Below are 17,711 nucleotides of genomic sequence, written 5' to 3' on the forward strand. Positions count from 1 at the left end.
CTTGCTCCCGGTGTGGAAGGGATTGTCACTCCCGAATCGGCCTTTTCAGCCACACTAGACGCTGTTCCAGAACCACCTTTCAGAGCGCGATACCATAGCCTTTCGAGACTGAAGGTTGCCAACTATTATTATTCATACAGGAAAGGGAAGCACAGCTATTTCAAAATGTACACTTGTCTGTGTGCACATTACATTATTTTCTTATGGCACAATCCTATCCAGGCCAAGTGATGTTAGTGCTCCTTTTCTGCTGGCATTGACTGCCCTAAAGCAGTCACCGCCAGGGGTAAAAGATACTCCGGCAGCTTGTTCAGTAGCGTGCTGCCAGGAAATATGATGAGAAGGCAGGAGCCTTCCCACCTATTTGCCAGCAGATCCGGAGTTCCCCACTGCCAAAGGTAAGATGTGGGGAGGCAAGCAGGCATAGGGGAAGGGCAGAATAGGGGCTGGGGAAGGCAAAACAATGCAGCGCTAGGATGGAAGAAGGGCTGATTGGTATGGCAACCGGGACAGAGGATAGGCAAATTGGGTCCTGGAAGGGTTCAGGCTTGATGGCAGCAATCGCTACCAATTCCTAACTCGCTTCATGGTATATATATCATGGATCCGATCCTGTGGCTTCAGTCACGCAGATCTTCAGCTAGTGCAGGTCTGTAGAGCCCCTTGCTCCAGTTGTTCCCTTACCCAGAGGAGGCCTCCGCAACTGCCACCCGCAAGACGCAGCGGTAGCCATCTGGTGCTGTTGCATGGGTGGGGCCAGGGGGAAATAGGATTGGGCTCTTCGTATTCATAAATGCAAGAGTGCATAAGGAAAATTAATGTGTGAAGTTCTCTGAACTCCTGGAGGGCCAGGAGGACAGAAACGCTGGTAGTTCTGCTGGGATGTGTCCTACCTATGGAGGGTTGTTCTGAACCCTGCTGAAATCTTTTCTTTTGCTGCTGTAGATGTTTCTGACCTACCCAGTGTCAAGGCTGCTGCAGCCCAAGTCGCTGAGCAGCTAAAAGGGGCCGGGTTGAATCTCCTGATCAACAATGCTGGGGTTGCTGGGGTTCCATCACCTCTGGAAAACGAAACACCAGAAAACATGTCTGAGGTGTAGAAGATCAATGTGCTAGGACCCTTGGTAGTGACCCAGGTAAGTGCATCTTGAGGCCCTTTCTTCTTGGAAACTTGTCATTTTGGAAGTGCTTAACATTTGCAGACCTGGTCTATTTTCTAGTGATGGTGCCATACATGGATTCCTACCAATTTATGGACAATATCACAGTGCCTTTAAAAATTGCATGGCAGACAGAAATTCAACAGGTGATACTTCCCACATTATGCAGGCGAATTGTTGAAAGAATGTTGCACCAAGATTGTGGGCAGCTGCCATGTGGATGTGCCACAGCAGAATATTGGCACAATACTGGCAAATAACTGCTGGACACTCATTTGGATTCCCATTTTCTTTTTTGCACTGATGAAGGGATGTCCATTTCACCAGTTCCTGCCCCAAAATTATACAGCTGCTTCTATTTGTTTCTTTCCGTCTCCAGGCCTTCCTGCCATTGCTGAGGAAGGCAGCTCAAGAAAGCCCAAAGAAAGGAATGAGCTGCAGCAAAGCTGCCATTGTCAACCTAACCAGTATAGCTGGCTCGATCAGAAACGGCTTTGAATGGGGTTATGTAGCTGTCGCTTCTTACCATTGCAGCAAGGTATGGACATAGCTAGAATGCAAACCTTTGAAGGGTTAGCTCTCTTGAAAGCTTTGTAGGAAGTGCCTTTCCAGCACAAGCTCTTTCTTCATTTTTGTTTACACTCTCCTAGGTCACCCTTTTCCTCCTGTTTTCCCCACTGTGATGAGACAGGAAGTGCATTCATTGGGGCAGGGACTCTAGCTTTTTTTCTCTTTGTGTACAAAACTGCAAGGCAGGCTGTGCAGCATGGCCTTTCCCAGTTTGAAGAGACACTTGGCCAACAGTCTGAGGCTAAGAGGCAAAGAAGGAAGGCCCATAGCCAGGGAGACAGACCAGGGACAGGCTGCACTTGCTCCCGGTGTGGAAGGGATTGTCACTCCCGAATCGGCCTTTTCAGCCGCACTAGACGCTGTTCCAGAACCACCATTCAGAGCGCGATACCAGAGTCTTTCGAGACTGAAGGTTGCCAACTCCACTATTTCTGAATAAAACAAATAACACTATTTTGAAACACCTCTACTTATAAGTCTAGTAAGGATCAATAAGCAGAAACTTGAAGTATTTCGAGAGCCATTACAGGACCTTCATGTTGAGGAACTTTGAATGTTGTGTCACCATGCCTAAGGCCTACACTGCGACATGCTTAATCTTCTGCTTTGAAGTAGCAGAAATTATGACTTTTGTTAAATTCTTTTATAATAAATGACAACTTTTTTGCAACATGTAATCTATATTTTGTGTGTTTCCGATAGCAATTTGTCCTTACAATTGCAAACTTTATGGAAGAATCCTGCACATGAGAATTCATATATACAAAATAACCTGGGTAACTAGAGAGAAGCAAGAAGGAAGAAGCAAGAAGGAAGCAAGAAGCAAGAAGGAAGATTCTCTGCTTCTGCCTAAGGGAAAATGCACCATCAGAACAGTGTTAAATTCCCTTCTATTCTCACTTCTTCGGTGCACAATTGTTTACGGTGTTGTGGTATACATTCTATAATCTGCTAAATGCATTTGTTGGCTGGCAGACCAAGAGACTAAGCTCTGCCCATATGCTTAAGGCCTGTGAACAGCATTGTTACAATGTGTCTTGGGGACAGTAACCTGTCTCTGTTGCTGTCTGGTATTATCTTGCTCTCTCTACCCTTTAGATATGTACAGCACCTTCTCGGTAGGTGTGTATGTTTTTGTGGTTGTCAACAGAAGGGATGTTCTCATAGGGGTGTCAGAGGGAAACTGAGATTTGGGTGTAGAAAGATGCATCAGCTCCCCCCCCCCCAAGATGCCTTATGAACAGTTGGTATATAGCCTGACCCTGGTTACACCTATGTTCATTGTTGATTCTGATGTAGTGCTTAATTTTGCAGTTAAGGGGAGAGGGAGGAGTTGTATTAAACAGAAGTCTGATGAGGGCCTTGCAATCGCTTTGGCCTATTTATTTGTTTAATCCTTTTTTGCCCAACCCACAGGGGTACACATTTGGTCCCTGTTGCATATATGCAACCTTGGGCAGAAATGGCTTATAAAACAATTCTTTCTTGCAAAGACACTTCGCTATATTAGAAACCAATCTCCATGAATGTGTAATACTGACATTGTCAGTGCCCCTAAAATATACCTGCATCTGTACATCTCAGCTAACTAAGGGTAAATCCTATGCTTGCTTACCCAGGAATAAGCCCCACCAAATGTAGCAATACCTATTTTCAAGTAAATATTAATAGAATCGAACTGAAAGTTATTTTATCATTTTGGGATACATAACATTAAGAGTAAGTATAGCCTCAAAGAAGAGTTTATAAATGAGTTGCAAAATTAGCGCATCAAAGGCATGCAGATAGCTCAAATTAAAATTTCAGAAATACTTATGGCATTCTGTAATGCTTGGATAAGTTATAACGTGTCTTAATTTAAATAAAATTCAGCATAATCAAGTGCTTAGAGAATTGCTGAAGAAGCCAAATAAAAATGCTTTCAGTACCATTCCTGCAAAAAGTCTAAAATCTGAGGTGTTTACATTCACATTGTGGTTTCTGATAAGAAGATGCTTAAAAACAAAACATGGTGTCTAGCCTGGATGCCTTTAAAAGGGGATTGGACAAGTTTCTGGAGGAAAAATCCATTACGGGGTACAAGCCATGATGTGTATGCGCAACCTCCTGATTTTAGAAATGAGTTTTGTCAGAACGCCAGATGCAAGGGAGGGCACCAGGATGAGGTCTCTTGTTATCTGGTGTGCTCCCTGGGGCATTTGGTGGGCCGCTGTGAGATACAGGAAGCTGGACTAGATGGGCCTATGGCCTGATCCAGTGGGGCTGTTCTTATGTTCTTATGTTCTTATGAAGTGGTAGGAACCTACTCCAACCTCTTATACACAAGTTATATTTCTCCAATACTGGGAAAGTGGGGTTAGTTTTAAGTACTGTTAAGCCCTTGTGTTCTTGGAGAAGAAAAACAGCTTTGCCTATTTGGGAAAGGAAAGAAACAGCTTTGCCTATTTAACTGAGGAAAGAAGCATGACCTATACAGTCAGGGTAGATGTGTGGTTTGAACCTTCAGCTACAGCAGTGGACCTCCCATTAGCGGAACTCGTGCGCCTCCAGGACCACGCGGGAAGCCATAATGAGGCTCCTGACACTGTCAGAAGAAGGACCACTGCAAGGAAGCCTCAGACAGCCTCTGGAGTCATGCAAGTCCTGGAGTCATGCAAGGTTCCGTGTTGGTCCAGGTGAGTGGGGGAGACGGCTTTACGCGGGGGGGGGGCTTAATGGAGCTTTGCCCCAGGGCACTTAGAGGAGAGGTCTGCCACTGTTCAGCCATAACGGGAACTAGGAAGTTACAGGATATGTTACTTGAGGAAAGGAAATCCCTGTGTTTGTTTACACACTGTCCAATGAACACTCGAGACAACAGATATGGAAGAAAGGGCCACTTTATTGCACATTAACAAGAGGAGCAGAGGCTGAGACCTGCAGTATCCAAGGCAGCGAAAGCCCCTGTGGTGCGGGGAGGGACCTCTGGGTGGTACCAGAAACCTCTGCCCCCAGGCGGGCATGCACCCGACTCCGAGTCACGCCCCGCTGCTGGGACAGCGCGTCTCATCCATGTCTATCCCTTAAGGGGAAGGTAGCCGGACAGCAGACGGCGCCACCTCGAGCCGCTGAGCCTCTGAGGTGTGCCTTGCGATCCCGGCCACGGCCCCATCTAAGTCCTCGTGCTGCCAAGCCCCTGAGGACTGAAATAGGGTTCTGCCCTGCCTATGCTGCCTGAAGGTGCATGCCAGAGTCCCATTAACGCCTCCTAACCCGCACCACCTGCCCTTTAAAAGTGACCGATGGCAGCTTTGCAAACCGGGGGGTGTAACCCCCTAGCCCATAACAGTCTGGGGTAGGCGAAAAAACTGCCTGCCCTTTGGCCAATCTTGGCAGGCAGCAAAAAATTCCTACCCGGCCCCAAACGGCGACCAGTTAAACTCAGACTGTCTCTAGGGTGGGCGGGTGGGTATTCCCACGGTGCCCACGTGCGCAAGGAGGAAGGGGGCTGGGTCTCGCCCCCTTTTAAAGGACCACCGTAGCTGCCCGACCCAGCCCCCTACACCTCCCCCTTGGGGAGGGACTCTCGTGTCCTGGTCAGACAAAACAAACTCCGACCACCTCCTTAAAGGGGGCGATTGGGATATTTCCCCCCTCCCGATATGAGAATTCCTAAGAATATTTAGCCTGAGCTGTTCTGCAGCCTCCACTAGTAATACTGCTCAAATGGCCTTGTTTTTTCAGTCGTGGGTACTGCTCTTCTTCTAGCAGCAGAGAAACCAAAGCCCTGGCTAGCCTGCATGCTGAGAAAGCCATGTTCCAGTCCTTCAGTTACTCCATCAGCAGGTTGGAGTCAGGCAATGTTGACAGATCAGAAATTATGCTTCACTCTGATGCTGACCTTCAGCTATCACAACCGCCTCCCTGTCCTGGGAGTTGAACCTTCATCCACCTGGGCTGCAGCCTTCTCGTCAGCATTCTTAATCCTCCCTTGTTAGTCATATTCCATTAGATGTTTAAAATATCCAATGCTGCTTTTAAAATCCCCCCTTCCTGTGCCAAATTACACCTCTCACTTTTTTTCTGGAGGGAGGGGTGTGCTACATTTACCCGATAATTGTGTGCATGAAACAACTGGTGACATGGTTACCAGAGGACAGCCATGAATATACCATGGGTTATCTCCTAGTGCACTTTGAATACTTTGACCCCCACCCTTCCTGGGGTCATTTTTCTCCTCAGTGTTTCATCTGCCTTTCTGTGTTTTCCCCCCACACTTAAAACAGCAAGGGAGCCAGGGGCAAGTGGGCCTGAATAAGATGCTGCCGGATAAATCCAGAGGCCTTTGTAGAGCAGGGCAGGGCAATGTGGGACCTTTATCAGGAAGGGGGCAACATCTTAAACGGCTCCCAATCCAGCTGCTGCAGTTTCACTCCCTTTTGTGGCTTTCCACCAAACTAACACACCAGACCACATTTAGGATATCATGTAACATGCCTTGCAGGCAGTGGTGTCACTAGGATTCACGTCACGCAGTGCGGGAGGCCTGTGCGTCACCCCAGGTAGTGGGCGGGGCAACGACCCAGGTGGGCGTGGTGATGTACCATCGCCCCACCCCCACCGGTTTTTTGGCTGTACCTTTTGTTATAACACAGATATTTCAATGTGGTTTGTTTCATTGCATTCTGCATGAAATTACACATTGATTGATATATAACATGAAGGTCCTCCAAATTCCAATTTTAGTGATTTTGAAAACTTGTAGAGTCTCACACACACACACACACACACACACACACACGAGTCAACTTACTAACATAAGAATGTAAGGACAGCCCCACTGGATCAGGCCACAGGCCCATCTAGTCCAGCTTCCTGTATCTCACAGCGGCCCACCAAATGCCCCAGGGAGTACACCAGATAACAAGAGACCTGCAAGGCCTCCTGGGAATTGTAGTTAAGGACATAAGAACAGCCCCACTGGATCAGGCCATAGGCCCATCTAGTCCAGCCTCCTGTATCTCACAGCGGCCCACCAAATGCCCCAGGGAGCACACCAGATAACAAGAGACCTGCAAGGCCTCCTGGGAATTGTAGTTAAGGACATAAGAACAGCCCCACTGGATCAGGCCATAGGCCCATCTAGTCCAGCCTCCTGTATCTCACAGCGGCCCACCAAATGCCCCAGGGAGCACACCAGATAACAAGAGACCTCATCCTGGTGCCCTCCCTTGCAGCTGGCATTCTAACATAACATAGAAACCCATTTCTAAAATCAGGAGGTTGTGCATACACATCATGGCTTGTACCCCATAATGGATTTTTCCTCCAGAAACGTGTCCAATCCCCTTTTAAAGGCGTCCAGGCTAGACGCTGTCACCACATCCTGTGGCAAGGAGTTCCACAGACCAACCACACGCTGAGTAAAGAAATATTTTCTTTTGTCTGTTCTAACTCTCCCAACCCTCAATTTGAGTGGATGTCCCCTGGTTCTGGTGTTATATGAGAGTGTAAAGACCATCTCTCTATCCACTCTGTCCATCCCCTGCATAATTTTGTATGTCTCAATCATGTTCTTTTTAGGGGGGAGGAGGCTGCCTTCTGGAGCAGCTTCATCGACTCAGGACCCTTCTGGTGTCCTCACATTCCCCTTTGCCTGGCCTGACCACCAGCCAAGGCACGTCTGCCTACTCACGAGTAAACGCGACTGTGAGGCTGCTTTGCTTTCCATAGGGCTCCATAGACTGGGAGGGAGGCATCTGGGAGGGAGGAACCTTCTTCTCCGTGTTTTTGGAGGCTGCATACATTGGATGAGGACCATTCCAACGTCCTTGGAGCCTCTCAGCAAGCCTGGACTAAGGCAAGTCCGCCTACTCTTGAGTAAACGCAGCCATGTGGTTTCGTTTCGGGCTCAGACTTGCAGCTGGGATGTAGGGAGCTTCTCAGGTGTTTTGGGGGTCCCGCATTCACTGGATCAGGTCCATTCTGGTGTCGTTGGATTCCTCTCAGCCTGCCCTTTCTGACGAGTAAATGCCCTTTATGCCTACTCACAAGTAAACATGCGATACAGCTCACTTTCACTTTCCATAGGGCTCCATGCATTTTTTCCTTCCAGGTTTTTGCCCATAACTTTTGAACAAAAGGAGCTATTTCAATTCTATTTTTTCACTGCAATCCGCTGGCCATTCCACATCCAACAGTGTATGGCCTGATGCGGTAGCTCCTAACCCCGCGATGTTAGCGCGTCCTCCCCAGGGCGTGTCACCCTCGCGCACATCACCTGGTGCAGCCCGCACCCCCGCACCCCCCTAGCGACACCAGTGCTTGCAGGCTTTTCCCTCTCTCAAATTTCCTTTCAGATCTCCTCACAAAATCTAGTCCTTCCCCTCCCCTCAGGGACTCTCATGAAATGTATTTCACCAGCTTCTCTCTCTTACTTCCAAAAGGGTCAAAATAAATTGCCTCAAACACAGTGGTGTAGCTAGAGGAGGGCGGGGGGCGGTCCACCCCGGCTACCACCCTTGGGGGGGTGTAACACCACAAATGCTCCAACATCGCTAACATCATGGAGGTTAGGAGTAACCCCATCATGCCATATACCGTTGGATGTGGAATTTTGAGCGGAACACAGTGCAAAAAACCGGATTGAAATAACTCCTTTCCATCAAAAGTTGTGGCCAAAAAACCAGAAACAAAAAATGCATGGAATCCTATGGAAAATGAAACTGAGCCATATCATGCATTTACTCTTGAGTAGGCAAACTTGCCATTGTTTGTCAGAAAGGGCAGGCTGAGAGGAATCCAATGACACCAGAATGGTTCCTATCCAATGAAAGCAGCCCCCAAAAAACACCCAAGAAGGAAGTCCCTCCCTCCAAGCAGATGAATGTATGGAGCCCTATAGAAAGCAAAAGTAAGCCACACGGTTGCATTTACTCGTGAGTAAGCAAATGTGCCTTGGCTCCTGGTCAAGTCAGGCAAAGGGGAATGCAAGGCTAGCTGCATGGTCCCCATCTAATGGAAGTGGAGCTCAACAAATGCTCCAGAAGGCAGCCCTCCCCCCAAAGAATAAACCAGAGGCTTGAGCTGGTAAGGTGGGCACTGGGGAGGGCTGAAAACCTCACTGATTTATCTGTGTGTGTGTGTGGGGGGGGGTGTTATTGAGGCAGGCTACAGAGAAAATTCACTTGGTGAAACAGGGCCGGCTTCCCCTTAGTTATCTGTTTTTCTTTAATTTAATTATTTATAATTATTTTATTTTGCTTGATGATGTCACTTCCAGCCATGACATCACTTCCGGCGGGTCCTGGACAGACTGTCATTCTAAAAAGTGGGTCCAGTGTTAAAAGTTTGAGAACCATTGCCTTAACTCAAAACAGGCCAATGAGACATCCGGGGTGGGGGGGTGACACCCTAGTGACCAAAATTCTGGAAATTGTGGCTTTTAGGAATAATATCATCATGTTATGGTACCATTTGATGCAGAATTTCATCCATAGCTTAATGGGGAAATATTCACTGCATTTATTTTTCTGGCCATTATTATTATTCATTCCATGTCATGACTATTACTATCTCTGTCTCACCTACCTCACAGGATTGTTGTGAGGACAAAATAAGGGAAGGAACCATGCACACCACCCCTGAGCTGCTTAGAGGAAGGGTGGTATAAAAAGTGAATTAATTAATTAAGCAATATAATTATTAATTAAGTCATATGGGGTGACAAAAATTTATGGGCCCCGGCTGTCAAATGACCTAGCTATGCCTCTGCTCAGACAGGAAGCTAGGTTCAATTCAGGTGCAATCCTAATGCCCTGGTTAGGCCGGTGCAAGTCACTTGTGCGAACCCAGGGGTGTCGCAAACATGCCATAACATGCCATAAAGCAAGTTTGCATTGACTTAAGAGTCGGCACAAGGAGTTGTGCTGGCCTTTCTGCACCGGATCCAGGCCCAGCATGGTAAGATTGTGTCGGGTGAGCTCAGCCAATGCAGGGGTCTGGGCTGGGGGGCTTGGGAAGTGTGTGGAGGAGGCGTAGGCAGGAGGGAGACGCTCCTGGGGTGGGCAGGTGGGTAGCAGGAGGTGGGACCAGGACCTGGCAGGACCTGGCAGTGATGCCGGATTCTAGCCCCGTTCCCTGGGCAATGTGGAGTGGCTCCAGGCTGCTCTGTTTGGAGGGGGCGCAGATTCGAGTAGACCCACTGGCTGTCCCTAGGGTAAGGGGAAAAGTTTCTCTTGCCTTGGGCTGTGCCGCAGTGCCTGCCTGCTCCAGCACAAATTAGGACTGGGCTGTTAACAGGGTTGCAGAAACATGGCAGAGAGGCTCTGAGGGCTCAGAGCAAATCCTGTTAAGAAATCAGAAACGCTTTGTCTTCAGGGAACATTTCATTTTCCAGAACGTGAAAGAATTACACCTGCAATCGTTCATTCTCTCTTTCTGTATAGACAATTGCACCCTGAAATATTCTCTGAGGTTAATAAAGTCCAAGCATTTCATTAAAACCAAACAATGCCCCCCAAAGGGCCCCCCCCCCCCCGTAGTCACTGAATTCATGACGTGAATGGATCCATGAGGAAATGTATGTTGCTGGTGAGGGATAAAAGAAAGTGAAGAATGGACATTAAAGTTTTGAGAGGAAAAAGAAAGAAGACAACAAGAGGCTGACAACAGAATTTTACACCGTGAATTCAAAAACAAATAAATGAAAATGGAAACAATGAAACAAAACCAAAAAATTTCTCTCACATGGATATCATTTAGTTCCTCAACATTGGTGAAGGGGGGACGACAGGTTATGACCAGATGTCATAACCGCAAAAGAGGACAAGGCACCCCAAAATGTAGGACATCCAAGAAGAATGTAGGATGTGACAAAATAAAAGTTAAGAACACTCGTATATTGATTTCAGATTATTAATTTAAACACTATATTACTTATTAAATTTAAAACTATATTACATATTTTATTACATATAATTTATTAATTACAAGAAGGTTATGAGGTGCCTTCTCACAGGGAACAGGAGGAAATTTAAGTTCTTTTCTAGGACTCGAGGCTAAAAAAGAGGACTTGTCCTGGAAAAAGAGGACATTGTCTGGTCACCCTAAGGGGGAGAACATAAGAACATAAGAACAGCCCCACTGGATTAGGCCATAGGCCCATCTAGTCCAGCTTCCTGTATCTCACAGCGGCCCACCAAATGCCCCAGGGAGCACACCAGACAACAAGAGACATCATCCTGGTGCCCTCCCTTGCATCTGGCATTCTGACATAACCCATTTCTAAAATCAGGAGGTTGCGCATACACATCATGGCTTGTACCCCATAATGGATTTTTCCTCCAGAAACTTGTCCAATCCCCTTTTAAAGGCGTCTAGGCTAGACGCCATCACCACATCCTGTGGCAAGGAGTTCCACAGACCGACCACACGCTGAGTAAAGAAATATTTTCTTTTGTCTGTCCTAACCCGCCCAACACTCAATTTTAGTGAATGTCCCCTGGTTCTGGTATTATGTGAGAGTGTAAAGAGCATCTCCCTATCCACTCTGTCCATCCCCTGCATAATTTTGTTTGTCTCAATCATGTCCCCCCTCAGGCGTCTCTTTTCTAGGCTGAAGAGGCCCAAACGCCGTAGCCTTTCCTCATAAGGAAGGTGCCCCAGCCCCGTAATCATCTTAGTCGCTCTCTTTTGCACCTTTTCCATTTCCACTATGTCTTTTTTGAGATGCGGCGACCAGAACTGGACACAATACTCCAGATGTGGCCTTACCATCGATTTGTACAACGGCATTATAATACTAGCCGTTTTGTTTTCAATACCCTTCCTAATGATCCCAAGCATAGAATTGGCCTTCTTCACTGCCGCCGCACATTGGGTCGACACTTTCATCGACCTGTCCACCACCACCCCAAGATCTCTCTCCTGATCTGTCACAGACAGCTCAGAACCCATCAGCCTATATCTAAAGTTTTGATTTTTTGCCCCAATGTGCATGACTTTACACTTACTGACATTGAAGCGCATCTGCCATTTTGCTGCCCATTCTGCCAGTCTGGAGAGATCCTTCTGGAGCTCCTCACAATCACTTCTGGTCTTCACCACTCGGAAAAGTTTGGTGTCGTCTGCAAACTTAGCCACTTCACTGCTCAACCCTGTCTCCAGGTCATTTATGAAGAGGTTGAAAAGCCGGTCCCAGGACAGATCCTTGGGGCACACCGCTTTTCACCTCTCTCCATTGTGAAAATTGCCCATTGACACCCACTCTCTGCTTCCTGGCCTCCAACCAGTTCTCAATCCATGAGAGGACCTGTCCTCTAATTCCCTGACTGTGAAGTTTTTTCAGTAGCCTTTGGTCAGGGACCGTGTCAAACGCCTTCTGAAAGTCCAGATATATAATGTCCACGGGTTCTCCCAAATCCACATGCCTATTGACCTTTTCAAAGAATTCTATAAGGTTCGTGAGGCAAGACTTACCCTTACAGAAGCCATGCTGACTCTCGCTCAGCAACGCCTGTTCATCTATGTGTTTTGAGATCCTATCTTTGATGAGGCATTCCACCATCTTACCCGGTATGGATGTTAGGCTGACCAGCCTATAGTTTCCCGGGTCCCCCCTCTTTCCCTTTTTAAAAATAGGCGTGACATTTGCTATCCTCCAATCTTCTGGCACCGTGGCCGTTTTGAGGGACAAGTTGCATACCTTAGTCAAGAGACCTGCAACTTCATTCTTCAATTCCTTAATAACTCTTGGGTGGATGCCATCAGGGCCCAGTGACTTATTGATCTTTAATTTATCAATGAGGTCTGAAACATCTTCTCTTTTAACCTCTATCTGACTTAACTCCTCAGTCAGGAGGGGCCGTTCGGGCAGCGGTATCTGCCCGAGGTCTTCTGCCGTGAAGACAGATGCAAAGAACTCATTTAATTTCTCTGCCATCTCTAAGTCTCCTTTTATCTCCCCTTTCCCTCCCTCACCATCCAGAGGGCCAACCGCTTCTCTGGCGGGTTTCCTGCTTCTAACATATTTGAAGAAGCTTTTATTATTCCCCTTAATGTTGCTGGCCATGCGTTCCTCATAGTCTCGCTTGGCCTCCCGTATCACCTTCTTACATTTCTTTTGCCACAGTTTATGTTCCTTTTTATTCTCCTCATTAGGGCAAGACTTCCATTTACGGAAGAAAGCTTCCTTGCCCTTCACAGCCTCTCTAACTTGGCTGGTTAGCCATGCGGGCACTCTCCTGGATTTAGTGGAACCCTTCTTTCTTTGCGGTATACACCTCTGCTGGGCCTCTATTACTGTTGTTTTAAGCAGCCTCCATGCACTCTGGAGAGATTGGACTCTTTTTACCCTCCCTTTCAACCTCCTTCTAACCAGCCTCCTCATTTGGGGGAAGTCTGCCCGTCAGAAGTCAAGGGTTTTTGTTAGAGATTTGCCTGGTATTCTTCCCCCAACGTGCACGTCAAAACGGATCGCAGCATGATCACTGTTCCCCAATGGCTCAGTAACGTTTACATATCTAACCAGTTCCTGCATACCGCACAATATTAAATCCAGAGTCACCTGTCCTCTGGTGGGCTCCGTGACTAGCTGCTCTAAGCCACAGTCATTTAGCACGTCAAGAAATCCGGTTTCCTTATCGTGACCAGAACACAAATTGACCCAGTCAATATGAGGATAATTGAAGTCCCGCATGATTACAACCCTGTCCCTCCTTGTCACCTCCCTGATCTGTTTCCTCATTTCAAGGTCCCCATCCGATTTCTGGTCTGGAGGACGATAGCACGCCCCCAGTATTACATCGCTGCACAAGCCTGGTAATTTAACCCACAGAGATTCTACAGTGGAGTCTGACCTGTCTTCAATATCTACTTTGCTGGATTCTATCCCTTCCTTAACATAAACGGCCACCCCACCTCCAACACGCCCCTGCCTGTCCCTCCTGTAGAGTTTATAGCCCGGGATTGCGGTATCCCACTGATTCTCCGCATTCCACCAGGTTTCCGTTATGCCCACTATGTCAACGTTTTCCCTTGTCACCAGACATTCCAGTTCTCCCACCTTTGCTCGTAGACTTTGGGCATTCGCATAAAAGCATTTGTACACGGAATGCCCTAGGATGGGCTGCTTATTCGCTCCTTTGTCCCCGCATCCTCTCAGTGTGCCAAACCGTCTATCACATCCCATCACGCTACCTTTCCTAATTTCATCTCCTACTCTGCCTTTGTCTTGTTGTTCTCTAACCTCCCCATCCTCATCCCATAGGGATGAGGAGTCCCAAACCGGATGCCCCTCGGCTCCTGTCGGCCTTCCCCCAGGGATCAGTTTAAAAGCTGCTCTGCCACCTTTTTAATGTTATGCACCAGCAGTCTGGTTCCATTCTGGTTCAAGTGGAGCCCGTCCCTCTTGTACAGGCCCCGCTTGTCCCAAAACGTTCCCCAGTGCCTAACGAATCTAAACTCCTCCTCCCTACACCACCGTCTCATCCACGCATTGAGACCCCTGATCTCTGCCTGCCTAGCTGGCCCTGCGCGTGGAACAGGTAGCACTTCAGAGAACGCTACCTTTGAGGTCCTGGCTTTCAGCTTCCTGCCTAAAAGCCTAAATTTGACCTCCAGGACCTCCCGGCTACACTTGCCCACGTCGTTGGTGCCGACATGCACCACAGCCACTACCTCTCCCCCAGCACTGGAGGATAAGTAGAAAGAGAATTAGATAAGTAGAAAGATAAGTAGATAAGTAAAAAGAGAATTTCTGAGGTAAACACGAACCACAAATATGATGTTGTCTTCTCCTACCTTACACCCCCTCCTGCTTGTAAGAAATCAATATTGGCTGTGTTTGAAGGCAAACACTTGCTCTGTTGCTTCTCCCCAGCCAGTGGCAAAGTTAAGGCATCTATCTACTACCTGGGGTCAAAAAAGATTTGTAGCCCCCCCCCCGACAAAATCAAATTTAATTAAGTAAATAAAGAGTGTGCCCCTGATTGGTTTGAGACACTGTGCTGGGATGAAGAGGGATGGTCATTCTCCCCCTGCTAAATATAAGAGGGGCACCACTTGAAACAGTGCCTTTTTACCCAGTTAGCAGGCGTAACTATATTATGATAGATGGAAATGAGAGCTGGCTCATATTAACATCTTATTGGTTTCATGCTATATCATGATAACATGTCATTACAACATGTTAATAACATAATGACATGCCACTGGCTCTCAGAACAATCAATCTCATAGATCGGTTTTGAGTTAAGAAAATCCAGTTTTTGTTCCATAAGGCAGTTTTTTTTTCATTTTCTGGTTAGTTGGCCATAACTTTTGACAGCATACAGATATCCCAATGCAGTTTGTTTCATTGCATTCAGCATTAAATTACCTTTCCAATGATATATAACATGATGGTATTATTCATACATAGCAAGATTTTCACAATTTCGGTCACTAGTGTCAAGCTCTGCTTTTTGCCCCCCTAAAGCTTGATGCTTGATGCCTGGTGTAACTGCTACCCCCTGCACCCCCTCAGCGACGCCACTGGTGGCAACCTCTTCCAGGGTGCAAGGGTGGGAGAGGCAACGCTTCTCTTGAACACCTTAATACAGTATGAAAATAAATTAATGAAATCCTTATAATTAGGGGCAATGATGGCCTCTTGTATACAGTACATGGCACTACACAAATGAAGACTAGCCCTAGACAAGGCCCTTGCCATCACCTGGCCGTTGCTACTCCCCCTTTCTCCAGTAATCCAGAGAGCATAAAACAGGAATCATAGATCACATGTAAAGTACAGGACACAGTTCTGTCATTGCAATAGGAACATGAGCAGAGAACATGCTGCTTCTAGCCTGAAGGGAACATAAAGGTCCCATGTGGATGTACAAGGTTGTTCCACCTGCAGTGGTGATTTGACAAGAGATGAGCCAGTGTGCAAGGGATGAAAGGAGGCCAGAGAGAGAGAAGGGGAGAATTCTGATCTTGTGTTGTGTTGTTTTGAAAAACAGCAACTGTGAAATACTTGTCAGAGCGCACAGATAAGGCAGGAATCTCTGCTCTCGAGGTTGTTGGCCCTCACAGCGAGAAAAACACAGACACAGTAGTTTCCACTACTAAGTCTATTCACAAAAATGTACAGCAGCCAAAAAATCACAGCGGTTTCACAGCCACACAGTTCAGACAGAATGGCACAGAGCAGAAAAAAATAAACGACATCCTGGTACATTACCTCTGCCTTTCTACTTAAACCAATCAGGTTTAACATCAAATCATGCATTGCAACAGCTTTTGCACCGTCATCATGACTCTGCGCCTTCTGCCTAATTACAGACACCTGTTCAGCATGACCTTTAGTACACTCCATGCCCTGTTCTGTTTATGCTTGTAAATTCTGCTTCCATATCCTGACAATACTATTACATCCTTTCATAAAAGAAAAGCACACAGCAGTTGTATATTACGCAGCGCTCTGCTGGCCTAGAGTGTCACAAACATGCTGAAAAGCACGTTTGCGACTACTTTAAAGCTGACAACACCGGTGGGAAGGTCTGCACCAACCTGCTGGCACTGCATCCAGTTCCAGGCCCACCTCCAGAGTGAGTTTTACACTGAGTGGCGCAGGGGCTGGGAGAAGGTGGTGGGAGGGTGTGTCAGAGGCAGGGAGGGGGCTTTTCTGGGCAGGGCTGGAAAGGGGTGGAATCAGCAGAGGCCATATCCTGTCCTCCCTCCCAGGCCAGACAGCCTTACACGAGGCCTCTTGACTTCTGCCAGTTTTATAGTAGCCCCATAGGGCAGGCTAGGGCATTACCTGGGGTAAGGGGAAAAATATCCCCTTACCCTGAGGACACTTCCAGCTGCCTCCTAACCTGTGCTAGATACAGCGCAGGCCATGTGGCCTGGTTGTGCCAGCACCGTTTAGGATGCCCGATACCCGCAACCTCTCCTATAGGGAAGCATCCTTTGACGTAAATAGCACCCACATATACACACAGCAATGGTTGTTGGCAACTCTCCAAAATTGTGAAATAATTTTGCCACTGGGTGGCAGTGAAGGATTATCGGTTTTTTCCTTTCTCCTTCCATCATCTCTAAAATGCACTGTAAAATGCATCTGCGGATGTCAGAACCTGTGGGAAAATAATTTTTAAACATTATTAATATTTTTTAGGAATATTGTTCCTGACAGTGCATGATGGCATCCATTACTGAAGCCAGAGTCTCAGCCCGGGGAACCATTACCCTGGGAATAGGGAGAAGCAAGCTTGCAAGAAACGTCTTCATGGCACCTGTAGGAGTCCGGTCGTTGTGCGACAGTATGCGAGCTAGGCCTGTACAATAGCAGTGATTGCGGGTATACAGGTTGGACCTCCATATCTGTGGGGATCTGTTCCTGTCTCCTCAGGCGGATAATTAGATCAGCGGGTTATGGTCCTAAAGGGCCTCCAGACGTGACCAGAACCTCATTCTGATCATGTCTGGAGCCATTCTGAGGCGCGGAGAGGCTGCGTGCAGCCTCTGTGGGCTTCAGAAAGCCCCCCAGATGTGACCAGAACAAAGTTCCAGTCACACCCGGGAGGTTCTCAGTGGGTCTTCCAGCCTCGGGTTTGGAACCCGCAATGTGTCAAATCCCGAGCAGAAAAGAAATTGTGCAGGACTGGAGAGGAGAGTTGTGGGCTAGAGTAGTGCTTCTCAACTATGTGATGTGGCAAACTGGCAGTTTTCCCCCAATGCACCAGGGACTAGCATTTGTTTCCCAGTGTGCCAGTGATTGGTACCATATCTGTTCTATGTTAGTAGGATTGTTTGTTTCCTAGAAATTTTCCTCAGAGAGGCACAGCAACAGGGAGTTCACAGGATAGAATCACCACAGTTGTTTTTTCTGGGTTTTGATATAATCATCACAGTTGTTTTGGTGCAGTGAATTTCACTTTATTAGTGAAATTAGTAATCATGAAATTAGTTAAATTAGTAACACTTTATCTGCTAGGTCTAGAATAGATGGAAAAG

At 47.3% G+C, this 17,711-nt stretch overlaps 1 pseudogene; it reads left to right on the forward strand.

Annotated features, from left to right (window-relative positions):
- Positions 1 to 17,711, forward strand: part of LOC136660691 (uncharacterized) — a 35,808-nt pseudogene that overhangs the window by 3,729 nt on the left and 14,368 nt on the right.

The sequence above is a fragment of the Tiliqua scincoides genome, chromosome 9 (genome assembly GCF_035046505.1).
Source record: "Tiliqua scincoides isolate rTilSci1 chromosome 9, rTilSci1.hap2, whole genome shotgun sequence".
Lineage (NCBI taxonomy): Eukaryota > Metazoa > Chordata > Lepidosauria > Squamata > Scincidae > Tiliqua > Tiliqua scincoides.